The 15,754-nt window shown below is 43.9% G+C and overlaps 1 protein-coding gene across 1 annotated transcript in view; it reads left to right on the top strand.

The window, feature by feature from the left end:
• Positions 1 to 4,109: 4,109 nt before the first annotated feature.
• Positions 4,110 to 15,754, top strand: part of LOC307076766 (serine/threonine-protein kinase PAK 3) — a 31,192-nt gene continuing 19,547 nt past the window's right edge. The window contains exon 1 of the mRNA XM_079737875.1: positions 4,110 to 4,262. The gene's annotated coding sequence lies outside the window, so the exon portion shown is untranslated. The remainder of the gene's footprint in view (positions 4,263 to 15,754) is intronic.

Consider the following 15,754-nt stretch of genomic DNA (forward strand, 5'->3'; position numbering starts at 1 on the left):
TGGACTTAATTCTACATTTCATCTGATCCAATGAAAATGATCTCATTATATTATATCATATGTATACACCAACAATTCAGTACACGCTGAAGTCCACTGACCAATGTTCAGCACTGTTGTTCTTCAACCTTGAGGCCATCCTTGTTTACACTGCGCTAATTGGGTTAATTTACATGCCCACATATTCCGTTGGGTCACGAGTCACTCAGCAGCCCTCTGCTATCCATTAAAGAAGAGACTCGGAGGGGTACCTGTCCCCCGCACCCTCTCCCCCCCCTCCCTCTCGTTGTCGCCGGCTCTTTCTCATGCTAATGACGGTGGCCGCGGCCGTGGCTTGCGGCGGGCACCATCTGCCCCACCTAGGGTGCTCGGGGGGGCCTTGGGGGGCCCCCCACCCATTGTCGATATGCTTCCAAGCAGAATGAGGGGAGATCACACACACTCTCACTCACACGCACACACACACACACACACACACACACACATACACGTGTTCGGACACACACACACACACACACACACACACACACACACACACACACACACGTACACGTGTTCGGACACACACACACACACACACACACACACACACACACACACACACACACACACACACACACACAACACATACACATACACACATATGCACTCACACACACATACACGCCAGTGGTCTAGAGTGCCCCCCCCCCTCCACAAGCGTGCTGCTGGATGAGAGTACGCCAGCCCGGAGGTCATTACCCCGAGCAGGGGGAGGGGCGGTTGTACGTGTGTCCTTTATACCAGACACGCAGCGCAACGTGTGTGTGGTGTCACCCTGTGTTTCCAGGTAACAGAGCGGTAAGGTGTGACAAACCTAGGACATAAAAGGTGTTTTGTTTTCTTTTTCTTTTTCTAATTGGATGCCTAGAGGACGCCAAGTGGTCGGTTGTGTTTACTGATGCCTGTCAGGGTGTAATCATAACACATTTTAAATATCCATTGGGTTTCATTTCGCTGTTTTTGTTTCTGTTCATTGTGTTTAATTTAAAGGTGTGATTTACCTTTCATAATTCTTTGGACTATCTTATTCGTTAATGTATTGTAACTATGGGTAGAACTTGTGGAATATTGGTTTAGAAACATACTTTGGCGTAATTATGGTTAGAATGTGTTCATTATGCCCTCCAACAGTATCGTCCTTTCATCTTCCTCCTAAAATTAGACGCGTTCAAATGACACTTAAAACTGAACAATGTAGAAAATCTTCTGAACTCAGGGTGACCATACATTTTGGACAGCCATAGAGCTGTGTCTATTCTTATTTTGTAATCCAATAGTCCAATCGTTAACATAAAAAAGAACATAACATAAAAACTGTCCTTAATAAGAAGGTGCTGCCACGCAAGCAAGAAGAGTGATCTACTGGAATATATATTTAAGAAGGTGATTCCTCTAAAAATACCTCTGGGACATTTTACTTGACTAGTGTTGAGATATAAACTGTTTTCCTATTTCTTTTTTAGTTGATAACCCAACTTTGATAACATTTCAATGTATTTAGCAAATACTACCGTTCAAACACCACTGACAGCTGGTCTTCAGCATTTTCAAGGCCTTTACTTAAAAGAGCCATTATGCTGCCTACATGCAGATTACTTATTGAACTGTCCAAGCAAAGAGACCAAGGCTGCTTTGCCAACTCAACACACAATAAAGCAGCTGTCAGGGGGCGGGTTTGTTCAGACCAGCGTGGTCATGGATAGGCTCTTTGTGTCCATCGTACTGCAAGCTGATAGGCTTCATTTAGTTATATTGACACAGGGCTTGATTGAAAAAAGGGGGGTGGGGGGATATTTTAAGTATATATTATATACTTAATATAATAATCGAATATAATAATAATAATAATAATAATAATAATAATAATAATAATAATAATAATACACACACACACACACACTCTCTCTCACACACATACAGAGAGAGAGAGAGAGAGAGAGAGAGAGAGAGTGAGAGAGAGAGTGTTTGTGTGTGTGTGTGTGTGTGTGTGTGTGTGTGTGTGTGTGTGTGTGTGTGTGTGTGTGTGTGTGTGGTATGGTTCTATGGGGTAATCCAATTACACTTTAGAATAAGTTTTGTGGTGACAATCAGACAGAATGACACTTTACTAGTGAGAATATACATATTGCATCATTTAGTTATGAGCTATATCATGAGACCAGTTAGAAGTCCTTGGTTATCAGTATCACCAGTTAGCAGACCTGATACAGCCCTTTGTTATCAGGTCATATGTGCTGTATCTACTCTATGTATCTACTTTGCAGATATGTTATAGTATAATAATATATATAGTTATTGAGAAAATTATTATTAAATGCAGTAAAGTTGGGCTGGTGAACAGGACAGCATTGTGAGAGGCATCGCTTACCTCCATTCAACTAAATATGAAAATAATGAATTTTTTTTTAACCCAATTCAAGTAATTGAACAATAATGTTTCTGTTATGTCGGCTGTGATGTAGGCGACATTGTGCAAAAAAGACGTAGCCGTTGGATTATCCCGCGTTAAACAGGATGTCTCCAAACCGTCTCAACACCTGTGTTATCTGTTCAATTCCACACGGGCAAACGCATGAATATGACCAGTTAGAGGATTTACAACAGCAAGCTGCTGCTGACAGGCCATCTAGGGTTACCAGTAAATCATCATAGAGAGGCAGACAGCAGAGTCCTCCCTTTAGCTTCGGATCCCAGCCTTCACCCTTTATAAACCTCTACGACTAGCGGTCTTATTCTGAAGTTAATGGATTCATACAGAATGGATTCAGTGAAGAGTATCTCAAAAGGAATCTCTATCAACATAACATTCACTAGAACCTAGACAAATGAAAAATACTATCGTAGCATTATGTTGTAAATAATAAATTATGTTGTAAATGTATCCATGAGTGCCAGTTACATTGAATGACGCTTTGAACTGCAAGTTTCTATTTCAGTAGGACAGAAAAAATGGTGGAACAGGTTGTTTCTCCATTCATGTCAAAATACAATGTTTTTCCCTTTTGTCAACCAAATGACAGTTGACCAATTAACCTGTCAGCTGTTGCTCCTGAACAGAAGCCTAAACAACTGCATTGGGAAACACTGACAAATGCACCCCAAGACTCATATATCTTTTGTTGTTCCTAATTAATTGTTTAAAAAACAACAGCAACCAATTAAAATATTTCTGTAATTGGGAAATTGTATTCTCAATGATTCCTTTCTCTGATTAATATCATTATTAAATTGTTCCAAATCTCACCCTGTTTTCATAATATTATAATTTCATTTTATTGGGAATGACAAACAAATCTCTATTTCTGTTGACACCCACAGAGCAGCCATGTTATTCTCTAGGAACCGACAAGACGACGTTGTCATAACAACCAGCCATGATTCAGAGTGCCTGCGATAGGTCTCCACCTAAAGGCAAGAAGCCCGAGCCGGAGACGGAGCAGATGCTGAAGCCATTCAGCCAATCACAGGTGACACAGAGGAAAAGATGACATCATAGGCAAATTAGGGCAAATGAAACGCGGGTTTGGTTTCTCGGCTCCGCTTGTCCAAGAACTGTATTTTGTGAACTGTATTTTGACGCGTTTGGTACCGATAAACACATGTGATTAAGGTAATGTGCTGTTTTGGTGTGTTAACTTATTAATCTCGATCAATAAGGCCTGAATACAATACAACCAACAATACTATTGTGTTATACTTTATAATGTTTGGTATATTGTAGAACAGAGGCAAGGCTTTTCTGATAGACTTGGAACTGGACACCCTTGTCCAACAATATAACAATAATAATTTTAAAAAACCGTAATACTGCTTTTTGCATTAGTTATTTATTACTATTACGATATAATAACGAAAAATATTTATCAGAGCTTCCTTCCTCGCCAGTCAACCGGCAGATTTGCTCCTCAAACAGAAAACCAACCCCTGCCTCTGCGCATGTCTCCTCCCCCCAGACGGTGCTGCCTTCATTAATATTCATCGTCTCAGCCAATAGGCAGGGCAGGGCGGATGACATCATGGGCTAGGGAACAGTGAGCAGTCAGTGAAGCATCCAGCCTGCCGAACGAGCCTGCTTTTTAGGGTCAGGAACTGGTCTGACAAGAGAATGGCAGTCGTGCCTGTAAACTGACAATAGGAGTGTACAGTGGACGATGAAGCTACCAGCACACCGGGCCCCAAGGCAGAGACGCTGAGCAAGAGAATGTCAAGACATATTTCAGGTAATTCGCTTTCTGTGTGGTACGGCAGTTGGAGATGTGGAGGAGAGGGCTAGGGAGGGAGGGAGGGAGGGAGGGGGGCTCGGGGAGCGCTCTGCACGGAGAGGGCAGCCGTTTTCCTTCATCTACTTTGTATTCTGCTATGATGCTACAGGCAGCGGTGTTACCAGGGGCCGTGATACACCTGGGAAGAGGGGGGGGGGGGGGGGGGGGGGGGACCGCTATGCCCGCACCGCATCCCATGTCTGAGTATGCCGCCCCCCGCTCCTACTCCCACCCCCCATCTCCGCATCACACCGCCACTGTATTTCATGCATCTCTTCCGCTTCACAAAAGGCGTCTTGATGGTACGATGCGAGAATCAATAGTGGCGTTCAGATGGGCCGTTTGTGTGTGTATGTGTGTCTGTGCGCGCGCGCGTGCGCGCGTGTTTATGTGTATGTGATAAAGAGTTCAGTTGAAATGCAGCAGCTGCAGTGGCTTCACTGGAACAAAAAAAAAGGAAAAAATAGATGCAGTGCTATTTTGGGTTGATAGACACCGGGAGTGCGGATGGATCCGAGCTGTACTATGGATGGGAGCGATGGATGCTGTTTATGCCGGCGGATGCTCCTTTGTTATCACCGCAGTGATTTCTGCCTGCTTCTTCTTCTAATGGAAGGCTTTTATGAGCCGCTAGCTGTCTACAACCCCCTCCCTCCCCACTAGCTAGCACATAACGTAGTAGTGGCCTGGTTGTAACATGCATCGGGCAGCAGTGGTTATATGGCGGCCTGTGTGACAGAGAGATATACAACATCTGGTCACCTGACTACATCTGTGATGTGCGTGTGTGTTTGAGTGTGTGTGTGTGTGTGTGTGTGTGTGTGTGTGTGTGTGTGTGTGTGTGTGTGTGTGTGTGTGCGGGGGCGGGGGTGGGTCCTGTGGGAGCGTAGCTATTCAGCCTTGGATTCTTCCACAGCCAAACAAGGATGGTGAGGAGACAGGGGATGGAAGGGGCCATTCTACCTCCCATAACGGGTCCATATCGGGGGATGGGTTCAGGTAGCATCGCACTCCCCCCCCCCCCCCCCCCCCATCCTTCCTCCAGGAAGCCCAGTCATCACTACTGCTGGCGTGGAGCAATGGCTGATGGGAAACCTGTTGTCTGATGGGGGAAGGAGAGTCGGAGAGGGATAGGCAGAGGATGGAGAGGAGTGGGGGGGGGGGGGGGGGGGGAGGAGAGAGAGAGAGAGAGAGAGATGGGGTAGAGGGGGGGAGGAGAGAGGGGAGAGAGAAGGAGTGTCAGAGGGGATGGAGGGAGAGGGGGGAGGGGAGGTTAGGAGGATAGAGGGAAACGGGGAGTGAAAAGAGTTGGAGGGACAGAGGGAGAGGAGGAGAGAGGGAGGAGATGGAGGGACAGAGAGAGAGGAGGAGAGAGGGAGGAGATGGAGGGACAGAGAGAGAGGAGGAGAGAGGGAGGAGATGGAGGGACAGAGAGAGAGGAGGAGAGAGGGAGGAGAGGGAGGGACAGAGAGAGAGGAGGAGAGAGGGAGGAGATGGAGGGACAGAGGGAGAGGAGGAGAGAGGGAGGAGATGGAGGGACAGAGGGAGAGGAGGAGAGAGGGAGGAGATGGAGGGACAGAGAGAGAGGAGGAGAGAGGGAGGAGATGGAGGGACAGAGAGAGAGGAGGAGAGAGGGAGGAGATGGAGGGACAGAGAGAGGAGGAGAGAGGGAGGAGATGGAGGGACAGAGAGAGGAGGAGAGAGGGAGGAGATGGAGGGACAGAGAGAGGAGGAGAGAGGGAGGAGATAGAGGGACAGAGAGAGGAGGAGAGAGGGAGGAGATGGAGGGACAGAGAGAGAGGAGGAGAGAGGGAGGAGATGGAGGGACAGAGAGAGAGGAGGAGAGAGGGAGGAGATGGAGGGACAGAGAGAGAGGAGGAGAGAGGGAGGAGATGGAGGGACAGAGAGAGAGAGGGGGGGGGAGAGAAGGTGAGATGAGGAGAGCGCAAGAGGAGGGGAGAGAGAAGGTGAGAGGAGGAGAGAGGAAGAGGAGGGGAGATGGAGGGATTGAGAGAGATGGAGGGACAGAGAGAGATGGAGGAGATGGAGGGACAGACAGGGAGACGGGGGAGTGAAGAGACAGCACAGGGAAGGCAGGGGGCACAGAGGGAGGACTTTACATGCTCCTCCTGGTGTATATATCTGTAGCTTGTCGTGTTGGTACTGTATTGATATGCGTTTCAGACACACTCTGTGTTACATCATGCCTTCACCACATCCACACTAAGTCACCCTCCCAGCGTTCAAGCTTTTTTACATTGATTTGCTCTAAATGTTTTAGACAGCGTTATCCACATCATCTATTTCAAAGAATGAAATTGGAATATGACATCGTAAGCCAAGACGCTCTAGAATGGATAGATGAGACACATGGCCCAGACAGACGATCACATGAGGTCAGGATCTATTTTGTGTTTTCTGTGATTGATTTTCATCCTGGGTTGGCTTTTCCTCTGAAAAACACGGGTTCATGAATTGTTCTTCGGTTGCCTCGGTCTGGAGCCCTGTGGTCTTGGGTCTAACTTTATTACATATTCATATCACCTTTAGCAACCCGTAGGACCCCCACGCCTCTGTCAGCCAGCTTGCATCGACACTGTCTATGTGTGTCATGTACTTTCTGTTGCTGTGTGTGTGTGTGTGTGTGTGTGTGTGTGTGTGTGTGTGTGTGTGTGTGTGTGTGCGTGTGGATGGATGCTGTGTGTAATATACTTTCTATTGGTCTGTGTGTAGATGAGTCTGACAATACCGCTGTCTAAACGTTATGTGTACCGTACACAATTTGTCTCTCATGCAATTAATTGAATGGAGTGGAGTAGACACAGTAACTTTGTGAAGGAAATAACAACGCATGGTCTCTGTGTAACGGTACACATGCTAAGGTGTCTATTTAATGTGATCTGTCTGAGTGTTGCCAAGATAAGGCCAAAGGCAAATTTCTTGATGGGACAATAAAGCAATTGTCAAAAAAAAATAAAGCGACTTATATTCTATTAGACTCTTATTATATTTGACTTATAGATTACTCTACTCTAACCTCCTCCTTGCTACTATGCTCTATTTTATTGTGCTACTATGCTCTATCTATTCTTTATATTGTGCTTACTCCATTATATTATATCTACTGTAGTATTTAGGTGGTATAGGCTACCAGAGCTAGAGTGGATTCTGTACGTTGACACAACAGATAACTCAATCTATATCAGACGCCTCCCTATCCACTGTTTATGAATGTGGATACAATCAAAACACATGGACATGTAATGTAAAATAATTAATTATGCAAAGCTTTGACTGTTCCTCATTTTTTTGTTCTGGGTGGCCAGGTGGGTGCAACAGCAGCAGGCGTAGCTAGCAGGTGTTAGCATTAAGAGTATCTAGGAATACAGTCTCCCTCTGTTTTGCTAGGATAATGTGACACCAAACTGGAGCCTGTTAGGCAAATATATTTAAATGGTTATGTTTCCCGCTGCAACCCTTTCCCATAGCAATGCTGATGGTGGTTTAGTAATAAAGTAATAAGTAATAAAGGTAATAAAGGATAGATGGATAGTTAAACACCAGAGACAGATAAACATGTTTTGTTTTTCCTATGTATGGTTGGCTTTATCCTTGGCTTACGCTAAACTTTTAGCATTGAAAAGTATTTGTTTCACAAACTAGACCAAATTATTCACAATTAGATGTTTATTCTTAATTGGTGAAACATTCATTTGTAATTTGTAATTAAATTATTTTCATTTGTCCTGACAGATAATGATGGGGTTATAGCATAGACTATTTGACCTCTGACTTCTCATATATTATACTGAAGCAATGTTGTTTTTTATGTTTGTGTAGTTTTGGAATTAACTTTCTGTTTATGTGTGTGTGTGTGTGTGTGTGTGTGTGTGTGTGTGTGTGTGTGTGTGTGTGTGTGTGTGTGTGTGTGTGTGTGTGTGGGCATGTGGCATGCGCGTGTGTGTCGGACATCTGCTGTGTGTATGTCTGTCTGTATGTCTCAAGTATGTTGTGTCTATGTCTGTGTGTATATCTGTGTTGGTGTATGTCTAACGTGTTTGGCTCTATGACGTGTGTGTTTGTATGTCTGTGTGACGGTGTGTGTGTGTGTATGTGTATGTTTGTAGGTGTGTGTGTCTTCACCTCTATGTGTGCTTGTGTGTGTGTCTGTGTGCGTTTTTGGTTGTAGGCTTTTCCTGTATTTGGTGTGTCACTGAAACCTTACACAGAAGACTGGTCTTACCTCAACTCAGCTAACAAAGGCATTAGCCTTTGTTAGCATCTTAGCCCCAGTCTGTGCAGCGGGCTGTTTGTAACGCGATACGAGGGCTAGATACAAATAGTCCTCCATCTGTTTATGGGCCGACATGCTGGTTAAGTCTGGCTGAGTTTGGGGAGAAGACCCTTAAATACACAACTTACCCTCAGGGATGGGGAAGCACTGGAGTGTTTTTTACTACCTAGTACTTTAAATTATTTACTTCAGTAAATGTTAGATAAGTTACATGGGTATAGAGTTTGGGTTTGTACTGGTTTACCACTTAAAGGGATTATGATAATATAACGCTGCATTAATCCCAGAAGGGAAATTAAGTAACCAACAGATTTTTTTAATAAACATAAATCAAACAAACAAACAAACAAACCAGCAAAATGATCATGATGATTATGGTTATGATGATAATGTTAACAATCCTTTTTCTTTCACTTAAGATGACTTTCACTTTCATTAGAAAACAATTGGGGCAGGTAGCACTGGCTGAGACAAAGGATATGAGCACGGCTGGTAACCTTACCACACATTTGTTAATACACTCGTCTGCCATCCAGTGTGTGTGTTTGTATGTGTGTGTTTTGTGGGTCTCAGTACGTGAACCTTTGTGTAAGTATCTGGGTTTGTGTGTTTGTGTCTATTTGTATTTATGCATGTGTATATGTTTATGTGTGTGTGTGTGTGTGTGTGTGTGTGTGTTTGTGTGTGTGTGTGTATATTCCAGTGTGTGTGTGTGTGTGTGAGTGTGTGTGTGTGTGTGTGTGTGTGTGTGTGTGTGTGTGTTTGTGTGTGTGTATATTCCAGTGTGTGTGTGTGAGTGTGTGTGTGTGTGGGTGTGTGTGTGTGTGTGTGTGTGTGTGTGTGTGTGTGTGTGTGTGTGTGTGTGTGTGCATTTGGCTGCTATTCTGACTAATTGTCCTTCATTTATTGTCATGTTTACCCAGTGATGTCATTTTGGCCACCAGTTAAGAATAGGAGGCAGTTAATTGTATGTGGTGTTTCTGTGCAGACTATAGAATGTATGTGTGAGCAGTGAGGAGTAGGGCAGTAGGCTAGCGGCGGTAGGTGTGTCACATTCACAGTCTGTCTGCTGTGGATTAGCGTGGACGATTGGAAGCCATCTGCCCATTCTGTCTTAAAGAGGGGAGGGGGAGCAAGAGACATTGACACAGACTGACAGAGATAGAGGAAGCACATCGACACTCACACAAAAACACAGACACAGGCATGCGCACAGACACACACACACACACACACACACACACACACATTTGCAGAGGCACACACACACACACACACACACACACACAGTCCCATACACGCCCTCACACACGCATACACACACGCACACACAAATTTGCACAGGCTAACAAACCCATGCACTCACACACAAAGACCCCCCACACACATACACACAGAAACACACCCAGGCACACACACACACACACACACACACACACACACACACACGCACACACGCACTGCTCCCCTTCCCTCCATAACCGCCATGTTTGCTGCAGTGTAAAATTGGGCTCCATATGTAAGATGATTTTGTTTATTTGTCTTCTGGGAGGGTTTTGTGTGGGTTAAATATGAATCGTTAATGCCACTGTTGGTGCTGCATTAACCCTGTCATTGGGGTTGATAGGGTTGTTTCAGAGACTGATCAGAAGGGAGATGTCAAATTAAGTGCAGTACTATGAAGCTGAAAGTTTACCCTTTGTCGGATTAATAAGGGATTACCTTATTTTATCTTCTTTTATTTTATGAACATAAATATGTTTGATCTAATGAGCATTTCCATTAGCACATTTGTAGTCAAAGCACATTGGTTTCAAAGGTGGAAAAGTTTATGGTTCCAGAGGTTTTCCAACAATTTTACATGTATAATAACAATTTGATTTTAATATCTAATTCATAGCAGAACACAACAACAATGAAGTTGATAGAATACCAGGCCTATTTATGCTTACTACATAGCCTCTTACAGCTGTTATCAGCAATAGTCTGCAAGGCTAGATTCTGATAGTTTTCTCTTGATTATGACTTGGGCTGCAATAATAAAGAGATCTAGTTTAGAGTCCTTACCAATCCTTAATAAACTCATATATGGTTGTGTTTTTCAACGTTATCGCAAACCAGACATATTCCTTGTCTTCACAAGCATATGCTAACTGGCAGAAGATCTCAACATATCCTAGCTACCTAGATCTGAGCCATCAGCAGATTCTAGCAGTGCATAGAAACTTACACTCGATGCTACCAAGTAGCAGATGATAACTAGCAGAAGATAAAAGCTAGCAATAAAGTAACTACTGAAAGGTCCAGTTGAGCAGTAGATGCTTGCTAGCAGCAGATGTTAGCTGGGACCAGTAGCCTATAGGCAGCCATAACCTCCCGGTGAAGGTGGCTGGGGTGTCAGTTTAAATTGGCCCTCTTGACTAAGTGGAGTATAAAACACCCATGATAAAAAGGAATGATGAACTACTCGACAAGAACAATCACTCAGTCGTCAAAAGCTGACATTGATGGTGGTGATTGTTCTCTGACTACCCCCTCCCCCCAGCTACTAAACCAGCAGTATGGCAGATATTATCAGATCCCCATAGTTCTGATCATCCTCCCCTCCCCTTCTCCTTCCATTGCCCTCTAGCTGTCCACCCCATCCGAGCAATCAGCCTTCCTCAAGGAAACATGGCCATCGTCGTTGAAGCCAAGTAACACAAGAATGGCCGCCCTAATCAGAAAAATGTGATTCAAATACAACCTCCCCACCTCCTCCACCCTTCCCCTCCTCCACCTCCTCCACCAGCACTGTGCCACCCCAATGACAGCATACATTGGCTCCAGAGGGGCCTTATTCACCTAGTGGCCATCTTGGTTTGAATTCTGTATTCAGTTCCAGCTTGTGCTTAGAACCAAGATGGCCACCAGGTGAATAAAGCCAATTAGAGCCTACTCTTCCAGTGCCAGCCCCGTTCAAATTAGGCATTAATGTTTCAAAGAGGATCAGGGAGAAAATGCCCATATCAATATTTGATGGTGCAGGCAAAACCTGAAAACACCAGCATTACTATCTAGGTTGAATAGGCTGTGCCTTGGCAGCCACGACACCAGACACTGTTTTCTGTTCTGTGTGTGTGTGTGTGTGTGTGTGTGTGTGTGTGTGTGTGTGTGTGTGTGTGTGTGTGTGTGTGTGTGTGTGTGTGTGTGTGTTTGTTTGCATGTGCATGGGTGCGTTTATGTGTATATGTAGTGAGAATCTATAGGTTTTCTTTGGAGAAGTATACTGCCTCTATCTTCCTCCTCAGCTAGGTTTATAATGTGGCAAGCCAAGCATGGAGTCAAGTGAGATATCGGACCACATTGGCCCATGAAGAGTCACATGGCTCAGTTACTCATGTATCTGGTGATATAATTAGTTCCAACAGCCAGCTGTGTTTCGGGGGATAACACATTCACTCTCTTGCATAACAATGTGCATTATGTTAGCGAAATTGATCCACGGGCTGCTGGTTGGAATCAACAGAACTATTGATCTAGAAACGATAAGGGCCATGTGCATAATGACCCTCTGTTGCCCGGTCCAGCCTCACAGTGGAATATTTCAGCCTATCTTTTGTCCTAAGCTCTGTGTCAACTAAATGGGCAAATGGTGGGCTTAATGTTTATCTTTTATGTCAAGAGCACGGCTTAACTGTGTCTGAGAGGAGCGAGGGGACAGGGGAAAGGGGAGAGGTGAGGGAGATGGTAGGTTTCGGTCCCTGCTGGTCAGTCACTATATAGGTCAGCGCTTTATGGAGAGTCACTGATGTCTTCAGTGCTGCCTGATGTCTAGGAGAATAGACCACTTATCCTCACTGCCCCTCAGGTGACATGGGGCATCCCAGCCAGACCGCAATAAGAAGCACACAGCCAGAGATTTGTGAACATTAATGATACAAAAATGTGCTTTGGCTTTTCCTTGTATTTTATTTGCATTGCGTGTTGTTTTTAACTGTTGTTGTGGTATCTAAAAAGAGAGTCTTGAGAAGTATTATTATTATTGTTGTGTGGTTTCATCTTGGCTCCCTCATTTGGTCTGGTTATGGTCGTTGCTCGCATGCAAAATTATACCGATACAATGAACATGGTGAATTCATAACACGTTATTTTACTATTAGACTCTTAATTCTCTTTTAGTCGTTAGAAGTAGATGCTTTTCCCCAAACTAAGGTAGGGAAGTGGACATTTTGTATATGAGCAAGGTGAATGTTTCTTGAGTTCTGTTATGTTGCTGCGTTTAGACAGATGCCTTTAGATTGATGAGGTTCATAATTGGGCCTCAATTATAATAATTATAGCTAGGGTAGGCATTACCCTACCTTGCTATCCAAGCACAAAAAAATCCCAGCCCTCCCTTCAGGCCTCCCTCTTAAGCCACTCCCCTAAAAAACGTGACTAGCTTGCTAGTCTTAGCCATAGGTCTGCCTAGCCTTGTGGAAGACTCCGGTCCGTCGAAGTGAGTGCATGCAGGTAGCCAGACAACAGTTTTTTGCTAGCTTTAATTGAACAAAATTGAATTGAAATAAGTATACTTCAATCCACACACCCAGTATTAAGCGAGCAGGTGAAGGTTATTCTATTATCATACTTGTAGAACATTTATTGTGTTTTATCTGTGTAGCTTTATTCGTGTCTTCACAAGCATCTGTATTTCATCTACGTTGTCGTGCAGTCCTGTGACACAAATATGGTATTTACAGCTTGTCTGGCACCCTTTGCATGCAAAGTTATACAGGCCTACATAATCCCCCCTTTTAAGAGGATCTTTCTCGGTTGGCAAGCGTTTTCCTGTACCAGGGCCAGCAAGGTGGAATCTGTTGGTTGGTATTGTAGTTCTATCACGTTTACTTCCTCACTACAAACAAACCACCTGGTAAATGGTTGTCACAGGGTCAAAAGGCTGTAATAACTTTTATTAAATGAAAAGTCTGTTTGTTGTGATTGTTCTGTGTTGTGTGTCAGTACAAGTTGCCATGCGATACAGTGAAACATGACACAAACATGAACTGCCTGTCTGCTCACATAAAACATGCAAATAAGACTTGCCTACAGCATTGAATAACTTTCATCACTTTAGAAGGGTTCTAAGTTTCTCCCTTTTGTTTGATTTAAAATGCCTCTTCCTTTTCTGTTAATAATGTAAAACCAATAGTTTTCCTCAGTACAAATTACAATGCTTAATGCTATACTATACTGTCTATATCGTATCATACAACACTTTAACCTTATGCAGTAAATCCATTGGCATATAGCTTGCTATATATTCCATTAGAAGCAACCCACGCTATTTAAACCACTAGCACACAGTTATACTAGTATACTGTATACTATATATCCTGATAGCATATCGCCCTATTCTATGTAAGAGATAAATTACATTTATTTATTAGCATATATAATTGTATACATAATGTATAATGTTAATGTACAGGACCATGTCAGGGTTTATTTTTACGATAATGTCCAGCTCGCTGTACATTAACCCGCCTTTTATAAGTCAACTTACTAAAGAAATTAATAATTTGCCACAGAATATAATCATGTATTAATTATTGTATTGATTTAAAAATAATTTGATTGCTTCCGCTAATAAAAATGAGTCGGTTGGAAATAATGTCCATAGCAGAGTGGTCAACGCTGTTATTCGTCAACTGAATTAACAGACCAATCACAGAAAGCTGTGATTGACCAATCGGAATCGAGTGTTCATCACAGCCGAGTATTGAATACCATTAGCATACTCTCTACTCTACTCTGCACCAGCTCCCTGGGAGGGGGTCTGACTGCCTGTGTGCATGTACGGCATGATGGGTGCTACACCACGGGCCTTCGGGCGCTGCATGGGACAAGGGCTGAGATGCATGATGGATGGGGGATGGGGGGCGTGAGACAAGGGGATGTGAAAGTGTTGTGAAGATGTACGCCTGCCGGCACTCGGTTCCAATGTTGCAGCAGAGGAGAAATCAGGGCACATTGAAATAACCTACTTTTATTCTCTGGTCAGCCCGGCCATCGGACAGGCGTGAAATCCGGGCCCTCTTTGGGTGTGCTTTAATACTGGGAGTACGCACCTGTTTGGATTTCAGTGAGGGCTGCTAGGTTTTAATAGACAACATGAGATCGAAACAATATTTACCTTGTTGGAACATTGTCCAATTATGTTGTTCCACTTCTCTGCCATACACACAGAAAAGGGATCTGTTGTGCTCTAAAAGTCAATGTTGAAGGACGGGTGGATCGTTTGATCCTATATGCTCTCAGTCGGGGGATTAGTCCCCCGAAATGGGAATAGTCCGAATCCCCCAATTTACCCTGCCCTAATATCTTGTTGACTTTATCCACAATGCCACCATGACCAATTGATGTTCTCAATGTGGTTCTAAGGGTAGAGGATCTGGTACTGCCGCATTGTCCACAGTAACAAGACGCCTGCTATCCTAATACCAGGCCGCGGTAGAGAGTGCACCGTTCAAGGTGTGTAAAGTAAGCAGAGCCCACTCTGGTGCACGTACCACTGTGGTATTCAGCGCGCACGCTCGGATATGCCCTCTACGTTCTCCCATTACGTGGTTACTCGAAGGAGTTTGGAGAGGAGGGATTATCCCCGGAACGAGACGGAGAGCAGCTCGGAGATGAAGTAGAGTCCTCTGCGTTCTCTTAGTCTTCCTGCACGCTTTCTCTTCGTTGCGCAATTGGGCACTTTAAACACGGTGCACAAGGACATTTTTAGATGGATTCTGCTCTGTTTATTTTGTGCTTTTATATTTATCTCACATTAGCATATAGTCATTATTGTTCTTCCCCCTAGGCCTGGTCTTTTATATATATAGTTGTTCCCCCATAAATTGCAAAAATAAAACATCAAACCCACTGTTGCTTGTAAATTATTCATGCATAAATGTTGTGGAATTTCACATTTGGTGTAACAGTATCATAACCAGCACATTCAAAGGAAGAAATGTTTCACCTCATTAACTCTACCACATTGACCCGTCAGGTGTGTCTGTGTCGGTGGACTTATGGAAGTATGCTTTTTTGAATTGACAATTGAAAAACAAACAAATATCTAGACTGCCCTTGAAGACTATTCAAATCATAAATCATAGATATCTTCCTTGATTGGTGACAGAGG

Source organism: Pollachius pollachius (assembly GCF_949987615.1).
Source record: "Pollachius pollachius genome assembly, chromosome: 6".
NCBI lineage: Eukaryota > Metazoa > Chordata > Actinopteri > Gadiformes > Gadidae > Pollachius > Pollachius pollachius.